This window comes from Pyrus communis, chromosome 4 (genome assembly GCF_041283825.1).
Source record: "Pyrus communis isolate YQ-2024b chromosome 4, ASM4128382v1, whole genome shotgun sequence".
NCBI classification, from domain to species: Eukaryota; Viridiplantae; Streptophyta; class Magnoliopsida; order Rosales; family Rosaceae; genus Pyrus; species Pyrus communis.
Genome location: NC_142568.1, coordinates 3,637,951 through 3,648,679, shown reverse-complemented (window position 1 = coordinate 3,648,679; position 10,729 = coordinate 3,637,951). Strand labels below are relative to the sequence as shown.

Here is a 10,729-nt window from a genome sequence, read left to right as displayed (position 1 = left end):
GACGCGTCCACCAATTCAAAAAGCCGGAATTTCCGGCGTAATTTAGGCGACGCGTTCTCGGCTTTTCAGAAGACGCGTTCAACTTTGTCAAAAGATTTCTGACAAAGCTGAAAACACGTGGAGGCCATCATCGCAACTACACATCTTTAGCCGACAAGCGCAAAGTTCGGCGACGCTTTCTCTGCTTTTCAGAAAACGCGTGCAGCTTTGTAAAAAGGAGCCGCATCTGCACTACCACGTGTCGTTCAGAAAGCGAAGGGGCGTCGTTCAGAAATCGAAGGGGCGCCTGCTCAGAAATCGAAGAGGCGAATTCAAAGATCGAAGAGGCGCCACTATTTCAAAAAGCCGGAATTGCGGGATCAAAACGTTTGTCGACAAGGGTAAAAAGTACCACCACTTGATATTATCTCTATATATGTCGACCTTCGTCTTTTATGGCAGGGCAAACCTGAAGAAAATGCCCAACTCTCCCTCACCTCTGAGGGCGCACTCCCAGCAAGGCCTTTCAAAATACTCAATTCTTTCTTCTTCCCCAAAGATGATACCAGATGCCTGGAGTACATATGACCCAGGAGGAAACGGCGGTTTGAAGCATGTGCTGATTCATCCACCGCTTCTTCAAAGCAAAGGTATCTCATATCATCAAGGTCAAAAGCAAAAGTATCTCATATCATGCTCTTTCCCTGTCTTTTTCTTTGTCCTTGTTCTTACTCGCATGGCAAAGTAAAAGAAGCAATCAGCCGGCACTTGGAGTCAATCTTCCGATCTGGAGCCAACTGCCTGGAATCTATTCCTGATTGCTTACCTAGCGTTGCTCTCGAGTAGTCATCTTCAACGGTTGATACACTTCCGGAGAAGGGACCACTTCTGCAAAGGGGATCGAGTAAGGCAAGTGAAAATGATACATTGAAGCATGTGGAGACAAACATAGGCTGAGTTATCCTCCAACCCTTTTCAATACGAATTGGAAAGATTGAACAAAGAAACAGACCAAAAGGGTAAGCTCAGACCTTCGGGGGAGACCAAAAGAACCATCCTGCTGCCCAGTTCAAGAAGTAGCACAAAGGAAAATCAACAATGGGCAGAAACCAGTTCAAGAGTAAGCCTGTGGAATCATCAAGATCAAGCCTCAATGCAATCAACAAAGAGAAGAGGGAATTTACACTCCATAACCAGATTTGCGTCCCTAAACTCTTCTCTTTGTTAATTACATTCTGCCATGTTTAGTATGTTTAGTTGTTGTTTGTGTGATTACTTATGTTTTGTGTGAATCTATGCTTAAAACATTGAGGACAATGTTTGATTTAAATGTGGGGGGGTAACTAATGTTGTTAATGCAAATTCGTGGGATTTTATCACCCATAACTTCAAATGTTGTTCCTTGCTGTTTTAAGGTGTTTTTAAGTTGTTTTAGAGTGTTTTAGTATGTTTTGTTTTTATAACTCCGAAAAGCACATAAAAATTTGAAAAATTGTTTTGAAAAGCCTAAAAAGAGTGTTTTGAGTCGTTTTTGTGAGTTTGTGTCTTAGGGTACCTTCCAACACAATGATAAGGATTTGGTTTGTAATTGCATGACTGTTAAAAAGAGTTATAAACATAGAGAAAAGTTTGATTTACTCTTGGTTTATGCTTAGTTATGGTTATAATGTATGACTTCACATGCAATCATAAAAGAAAAATTCGTTTTTTTGAAGGAAGGAACTCAAACAAACGCTACAACCCTATGAGACTCGAGCCATTACCTTCTTTGGAGAGTTATTTTCTGTGATTCTTTGTTTTCTAAAGTTGTTGAATGATCTCATTATTCCTTGCTTGGTTGCTACTTAGAATGCAATTGTATCATGATAGAACTAAATGCTAGAACTTATATCCGTTTCATTCAAAGCATGATATTGAGTTGCATAACATATATCAAGATGAAGTTGTGTAGTTGCCACCATAGCCAAATAGCCTTACTTCCCATATTTCGTATATATTGTAAGTCTTAACACCGTTGAGCCTCGTTTAACCTATTTTCTTTGCTAACCATATCACCCCTTACCTAGCCTAGATTAGGACCATCCGTACCCTTGTTCTTAAAAGATAGTGAGCATGACTTAAATGAATTCCTTTTGAGTACATTTTGCAAGAAAATGAGTGTGGGGGAGTAAAAGTTTGTTCTTAAGTTTGTATGTTTTGAGAGTCAAAAGAAAAGAAGAAAAAAAAAATTTGTGAAAAACATATGAAAAAGAAAAAAGAGAAAAGAAAGAAAGAAAAAAAAAAAAAAAAAAAAAAAAAAAAAGAGCTTGTTCCCCCTTGTTGTTCAAAAGTTGAGTTTTCATTCAAAAGTGAATTCTACGTTAATTCAAATGCTTTGCTCGCTATTTCTTTAAGAACCTTTGTTTTCCATATACCTTCTTTGTTAGCCAAACACCTTTAGCCCCGTTACACCCCTTTGACTTCTATCTTGATCGTTATGTGTTCAATAATGTGGAGTTTGAAATTGATATGAGCTTATGGAATCACTGGTTCTCATTCTAAGTAGTAGCATTCCATTCATGAGATCATATTCATGTCATTATCGTAAATCCAGAAAATGCTTTCCTTGTTATAACATATGTGAGTGTTCGTCTACATGTTTACATCAATCTTCTCACATATAACTAGTGTAGGGTGTGTAGTCAGAAAATCTGTGTGAAAAACGAGTGCATATCTTGTAAGGATTTGAGCAATTTCTCTAAGGCATGTTACTACATTCAAAACATGGTTTTAAATGCTTAATTGTGAACTAGTATATGGTGACTATGATTAAGAATGTACTTAAGTGTGAAGATGACTAAAATCTGTGGGAATGATGATTTTTAACGTGTCATGTGCATTGGAAATCCCTAAGACGGTTGTTGGAAGGTTTAGGTTGTGTTTTACTTGTTTTGTTTCGTTTGGTTTTGTTTTGTTTTTCTTTCTGTTTTGCTCGAGGACTAGCAAAAGATAAGTGTGGGGGTATTTGATAGGAGCATATTCATGCGACTTAAATGGCTTGTTCTCGTGCATTTACGTTATGTTTCTCTAGTTATTTTAGTCCTTTATGCTTCTTTTGTGTGTTTTCAGGTTCTAAGGGCAAGGTATGCAAAAGGATGCCTTTTGGAGCCTTTTGGAGCAAATTAGAGATTGGAATGGATATCATATGCTTGGAGCCAAGAGGATGGACGAAATTAAAGACTTGAAGTAGGAAAGTTAAATCCTAAAAGACCTCATGTTTAAGCATCATTGAAGACTCCTACGCATTTTAGAACACAAAAACAACATTCCTTGCAACCTTAGGACATTGTCGTGTGTTTCCTTGTGTCTCCCTTCCTTGCCATGCAAGGAAGGGCTTTGTTCCCTATTTTAAACACTTAAAGCATTCATTTATCATATCATTCACTTATTATAAGCATTCACTTATCATATCATTCACTTATCAAACCATTCACTTATCACTTCCATTCACTTATCACTTATCACTTCCATTCACTTATCACTCACCACATATCATTCATTTATCACTTAACATATCATACACTTATCATAATCATTCACTTATACACTTATCATAATCATTCACTTATTCTTTCATCATTCAACCACCAATTCAACACATGCATTTCAAACCTTTCAACACCCTTTAATCATCTCCCTTTAAGTTATGATTTTATTTCCTAACCCTACATGCATTATTTATTAGCATCTTCACATGCATTCACACACACTTCACACAAACAAACAACTCAAAACCGTGAGCTCCCATTCCCTTATGCCATTTTCAGATTTCCACCCACTAACCTAGTCATCAACACATGCATTCCCTTCACATTCACCCACATGCACTCCCACTCTTTAATCATATGCACTCCCATCATAATTCCACCACCAATTCAGCCACAAAACATTATCATTGCACCACATTCAACCACTCCACATCCCTCACCAAGAAACCATTCAACACACACATGCATCCTGAAATTCTTTGCCATGCAATCACATGCATTTCCCTTGACATTTTCAGCCATCACACTTCATCATTACACCACCATTCACTCTTTAACCCACACACACTTCACACAAACAACATTCACATGCATTCACATGCATTTCCAACACAAAACACACTCAAAACCGTGGCCACCTTTGCATTTCAGGATTCCCATTTGCATTTTCAGATTTCCAGCTTTCCCTTTTATTTTCCAGCTTTCATTCTTCATCATTGCAGCCATTCCACATGCAATTCTCCATCATTCCTCCACACAAACACCTTAAACAAATAGCCATATACATCTCCACTCCTCCTATAAATACCCTTGCATTCCCATCATTCAAAACATCTCATTCACAACACAACACACCACAAACACTTCCATTCCTTCTCTTTGCCGTGAGTCCCCTTAGAATCCAAAACCATCTTTCCATTTCCACCACTTCCCAACCCTCCAAACCACTCCTCTACCATTTCCATAATCCCCCAAACCTCACCTTAGACCTTGTGCTACAACAACGAGGAAGATAAGAGGGCCTAAACGTTCATACAATTCAAGTTTGAGTTGTTGGAATGTTTAGGTGTTTCTTTGATTTCAAAGTTTAAATTCAATTCTCTTTGTTTTGTACGTATGAGGAATGGAAGAGAAGAGTGCCTAAACGTTCATACAATTCAAGTTTGAGTTGTTGGAATGTTTAGGTGTTTCTTTAATTTCAAAGTTATGAGGAACTAAAACCCCTTAGCTATTCTATCATCCATTCATTCCATTTCATCAATTCCATATTTACATTCTGTTTTAATTTGTTCATTTAATTTAATTTCGTATAAACTTAAATCCCCCTTTACTTTAATGTCAATTTAGTTAGAAATCATTTTAGTTTGTGTTTTTTTTAAAGCATTTTGAGTTTTTGGTTTGTCTTAGTGTTTTAAACTTTAATTTTGCATTCTTTGAGTCTAGTTTAGTGTTTTAAACTTTATTTTACGTTTTTGAGTCAGTTTCCAAGAGATTTGCATTCCCTCCTAATCCCCGGTCCAGAACGATCCCTACTTGTACTTATACTACAATTGTCAAAAAGATGGTTTAATTTGTGTGCGTATAAATCTCGCATCACATCCACACATGCATATACCATGGACGTTAAATTGAAACTCTAATATATTTTGAACATTACTTGGCTACTCAAAGACGAGTAGAAACCAAAACTTTGTGCATTTAATCAAAACCGTTCATATTATCAATCACACTGTAAAGATCATCTCTGCAAACGATGAATTAAAACTAAGGTCGTTTAATCAATCTATTCTAGTAAATATATAGACGGTTTGTAATGCTTTTACCAATTCCGTTCATTTGTTTTTATACAGTTACTAAACAACATTAGTTTTAATTGATTTTTTGCATAGCGGATCTTTATAGGGTGATTTATATTATGAACGATTCTGATTATAAACACGAAGTTCTATAAATTGGTAACGAACGATTTTGAGTAGGAGTTCCTACTCATCCTTTGAGTAGCCAAGTATTGTTCATATATTTTAATCGTCATAGAAACTACCAAAAACCACTTCACATAAAAAGTGATGTTTACATATTGGGAAATTTTTATGGAGAAATGATAGTGGTTTTTGTTGAAAACTTAAGAAGAATTACAACTTTTAAGGAGGATTACCTTGAATTAAATCCTGAGCCTCTTCGGATCAAAAAGACTCATGATCATATTATACAAAGCCAACTTGGTCAATCTATGAGCTGCTCCATTGGGATTGTTATGACAAAAAGTTAGGGTGAAATATGGTGAAACTCGGCCGCATTAATTAGTAATATTGTCGATTTCATCATGTACCATAGCATTTATCATCATCTCTTTGTTTGTTTTAGTAGGAGAAAATGTGATGTTTGTTGTCTTTCCTTTAGCTTGATCCAGTTTCTTTTGAGTAAGGATCCTAAACATATTTAATTGTGGGAATAAATGTTTTATTCCTTACCAAAACTTAGGCGCCATTGATTGTTGTTGTATATTTATGATGACATCAACCTAATGAATATTTTAGTTTTAATTTCTACAAAAAGATGGGTATTGATAGAGAAGTATATGTCTAACCTGGCTTAATTTATAAATGATAATCCCAACAGCACAATGATTTTCTAGCCTTATCATGAAAGCTAACAAGGACAGAAGGACTTGTATAGGATGATTAGCATTTAATTTCGATTTTTTTTAATCATGTCACTAAGCACTACGATCTAATGATAATCTTCTCTGCTTGTAAGTGGCAGCCTGACAGATCTTAAGTTCGAATTTTATAGATGACGAGTTCAGTACTAAATTATTATAGTTGGTTTATATTTTATAGCCCAAATTCTCTGCACCTTAGTATGAATATATCATTGTATTTAAAATCTTTTGTACCAAACATTATTTATGATTAATTTCTTTTTCTTTCTATTGTTCTCTATTTACTTGTCTGTTCTTCATCCGATGCGCATATATATATATATATATATATAGTTCAGGCCTTTTAAGTGAAGGGATCCTCATTTTTCAAAAAAAATATGGACACTTTTTTTACCGTTAGATTTGGTTTTAATAAAATTTTGTGGTTGAGATTAAATCACGGGCCACAGAATTTCAACCACATAATTTCATTAAAGTCAAATCTAACGGTTGAGAGAATGTTCCTTTTTTTTTTTTTTTGAAAAAATGAGAATCCCTTAAAGACTTCCTATATAGTTTGTCAAAATAGGAAACTAAACTAACCATGTAGTTGCCATTATTACTACGGCTTCCACAAATACGGCCCAACATAAATTATAGGAAAATACTAGCAAGAAAGAGACTCTCTTTTTTGTAATAGAAGCCACAATAATAATTAAACAAACTAATTGGCATGAAAAGGACTTCAAATATAATAGTATTTGCTTTCCATATCCTGGCAATTTCCGAGCTCAAATGAGATAGCGAGGGAGCTCTGCAAATAATTAGGTGGTTCATACTCTCTTAAAGAGCCAAAGGAGCTTAATTAGCAGGTAGCTGTGCGCTCCATAATTAATTAAAGTGGTCGATATGGACATATCTCTTTTCTCTCCTAATAAGGAAGCAAATTTTCTGCAGCAGTACTCCAACCAGATCAAGATCAATGGTCTAGCAGCAGCTATAGACATGCAAAGCACCAATCAGCAGCCCCAGAATAGTCACACATCAACAAGCCGTTCATGGGGGTCCAGCGAGCCTTGTCCGGAGGGTGCTAAATGGGCTTCAAGGCTTCTCATGGAGTGTGCAAGGGCAGTCTCAGAAAAAGACTCCAGTAAAATTAATCACCTTCTCTGGATGTTGAACGAGTTGGCTTCTCCTTATGGGGACTGTGAGCAGAAATTGGCTTTTTATTTTTTGCAGGCTCTCTTTTGCAAGGCTACGGAATCAGGTGTCCGGTGCTACAAAACCCTAACCTCAGTAGCTGAAAAGAGTCACTCCTTTGATTCAGCCAGGAAGTTAATACTAAAGTTCCAAGAGGTAAGCCCTTGGACAACTTTTGGTCATGTGGCTTCAAACGGTGCTATATTGGAAGCCTTGGAGGGAGAAACCAAACTTCACATAATTGATATAAGCAATACCATTTGCACCCAGTGGCCTACTTTGTTAGAAGCTTTGGCCACAAGAAACGATGAGACGCCGCATTTGAAGCTCACCGTCGTGGTAACAGCCAGCATAGTCAAGTCAGTGATGAAGGAAATTGGCCAAAGAATGGAGAAATTTGCTAGGTTAATGGGTGTTCCCTTTGAGATTAATGTGATCAGCGGGTTAAACAATTTGGGAGAGCTCACAAAAGAGGATCTAGGTGTTCAGGAGGATGAGGCTGTTGCTGTGAATTGCATTGGGGCCTTGAGAAGAGTGGAAGTGGAAGAGAGAGGGGCGGTTATTCGGATGTTTCAATCGCTTCGGCCTCGCGTTGTGACTGTTGTTGAGGAAGAAGCTGATCTTTTCAGCTCATCAGTAAATCATGACTTTGTCAAGTGCTTTGAAGAGTGCCTTAGGTTTTACACTTTGTACTTTGACATGCTAGAGGAAAGCTTTGTCCCAACTAGCAATGAAAGACTGATGCTAGAGAGGGAGTGCTCGAGAAGCATAGTTAGGGTTTTGGGTTGTGATCATCACGATCACGATGATGACAAAAATGGTGGGGAGTGTGAGAGAAGGGAGAGAGGAAGCCAATGGTCTGACAGGCTCAAGGTGGCATTTTCGCCGGTTGGATTCAGCGACGATGTTGTGGATGATGTCAAGGCGTTACTGAAGAGGTATCGAGCCGGCTGGGCACTAGTACTACCACCACCACAAGGAGGAGGAGAAGGAGGAGGGGATCATATTGATCAAACAGGAATATACTTAACATGGAAAGAGGAACCTGTAGTATGGGCTTCCATATGGAAACCCTCTGCTGGTTAATGTGTGGCTGCCCAATTACCAAAATTATTGCAAGCCTACTACGTTCAGAAAGATTCAAGGGAATTGAAGATCACTTCATATATGGAGATCCTCCTCCCTTTCTTCAAAATCTTTCTTTTTTTCCTACTTATGTCCTACTTTTTTCCTTTTGCTTAGTGCTTGGGAGTTTGTGTATGGTTTTTGGTTTTATTTTATTGTTCTTGTCCTCATTTTTAAGTTTCCCCAAATAGATAGTAGTGTTAATTTTCGTTTAGATTGCTTGCTTACAATCTTGCGTCCATCCCTGAGTGGTATTCTGTAATCTGTAATTTCACTAGATATTGAACAACATTATTAGTTCTCATTCCACTGTTTTTGGTTCTTATACTAAAGGTATATACTTTGAGATTTTTAACCGTTTGATTTCTTGTTACATATATATAATGATCAAGATCTAATGATTAACTATCCTGGACTGTATAAAAATTCTCGAAGAACTATAGAGTTTTCAGTGTATACAATTAAACATTGAAACAAAGTTTTAATCTATGTGATGCGGTAGCAGATGTTGACCAAAATTATATTGGTTTATGATTGATCTTCCTTTGTTTATATTAAAATTAGGTATCTGCCGACCGATTTGACATATCTTATAAATTTACTTCAGGGTTGAAAGCTTAAGATACATTATAATAGTAATTATATGATGGAAGGTCAATTTATATATATATATATATATACATATATATATATTTAAAATCGTTATCTACGAAATTTAAATTTAAATTTTTTTTATTTACTAATAAAGCGAAACATTTTTAAATTATAATATTAAGTTGCCAGAATAAAGAACTAAATGTCAAGTAGAATTATACAAATTGACAAAGAAAAAAGGGTCCCCAAAGAGAGCTTTGTGGCAAGCAAAAATGTACCAACTCAATCCCATGTTTTGCCTTTTGGTTCCAGTGATTTGAAGAGCATATTATTGCCTGACTTTTAATTACTATATAGTTTCTCCTGTACAGGCTTTCAGCCAACATTTTATAGTGGAATGCTACTTTTCTAGTCTGAGATAAGACGGTGTACCCTAGCTGATCACTTTGCTTTGTATCTTACTTGTTTATCATATCCTCTTGGTTGTAAATGGAGCTTTAATTCTCTCTCTCTCTCTCTCTCTCTCTCACACACACAAACTCACAGCATGCATGTGCGTGCATGCTTTTGCTGAATAGATATCGATCGACCAACCGGAAACCAGGGAAAAGAGTGTCTAAATGAAGGAGTGTTTATGAAGGGTTAAAACAGTACTATTTCCAAATGCGTCAAAATGTGCAACTTTTTTCTAGTTAGTGGGATATCTTTTGATGAAATGTGTAACTTTTTCTGGTGACCGTGTCGCTACTTTTATTTTGTCCAGCGGTGGATTCAGAGTTTTAACATTAAGGTCTTATTTGGTATCGTATTTTTGGTAAAAAAAATTCTTTATTTTAAAAATTAAGCAATAAAAAAATGTGTGATAGAAATAAAATATCTTGCTTATTTTAAAAGTAATAGCCTATCAACAGCAGCTTTTAAAAGCTATATGTAGGTTGCATTTAAAATTTGCTTTAATAAAAAGCGGAGTTTAGTCTTTAACGAATATTTTCAATTCTTGTAATACTCTCATTAGTTTTTAAAGACTGACATTGTTTAATCTTTTACACTCAACTTTATCCTTTGGAGAACAAAGTGAATGCCACTACTTACTATTATGAAGACTGACCTTACACCACCACTGCTATTATCACCACCATTATTGCTACCATCACCACCACAATAACCGCCACCACCACCATCACAACCACCACTGCCACCATCGTTGCCGCCACCGCCGCCATCACCACCATAACCAGTCGCCACCACTACCTCCACAACCGCCACTACCACCTCTCTTACAAAAATTGTTATTTGTACACCAACCACCACACCCCACGCCCACATTTGTCACTACCATCGCTACTGCTACGACCATCACCAACACCACCATCGCCACTGATGACCTTGCTACTGCTGTTATCGCCACCACCTCATTGTCATGTCCATTTTTGTCATTACGCAAAAGTAATATCACTTTTACATTAAAATTTACCGAGCGTTTTTATATTTTTTTTACACTCACATCACTTTTAAAACTAAGTTTATCTGTCATATCCTGGCCCCGGGCGGATCACTTCCCGAGCCCGCTCCACCACCGTAGCACGATATTGTCCACTTTGGGCTTACCATTCCCTCACGGTTTTGTTTTTGGGAACTCACGAGCAACTTCCCAGTTGGTCAC

The 10,729-nt window shown here is 36.9% G+C and overlaps 1 pseudogene across 3 annotated transcripts; it reads left to right on the top strand.

Annotated features, from left to right (window-relative positions):
- The first annotated feature begins 6,811 nt into the window (after positions 1 to 6,811).
- LOC137721810 (protein SHORT-ROOT pseudogene) lies at positions 6,812 to 8,776 on the top strand (annotated as a pseudogene). 3 transcript variants are annotated; one of them, XR_015961452.1, is made up of 2 exons: positions 6,813 to 7,019; positions 7,108 to 8,776. The product of XR_015961452.1 is annotated as a protein SHORT-ROOT pseudogene, transcript variant X3 (transcript). The 3 variants fall into 3 exon arrangements; XR_015961451.1 differs by having other exon boundaries at positions 7,105 to 8,776; XR_015961450.1 differs by having other exon boundaries at positions 6,812 to 8,776.
- Positions 8,777 to 10,729: the final 1,953 nt, after the last annotated feature.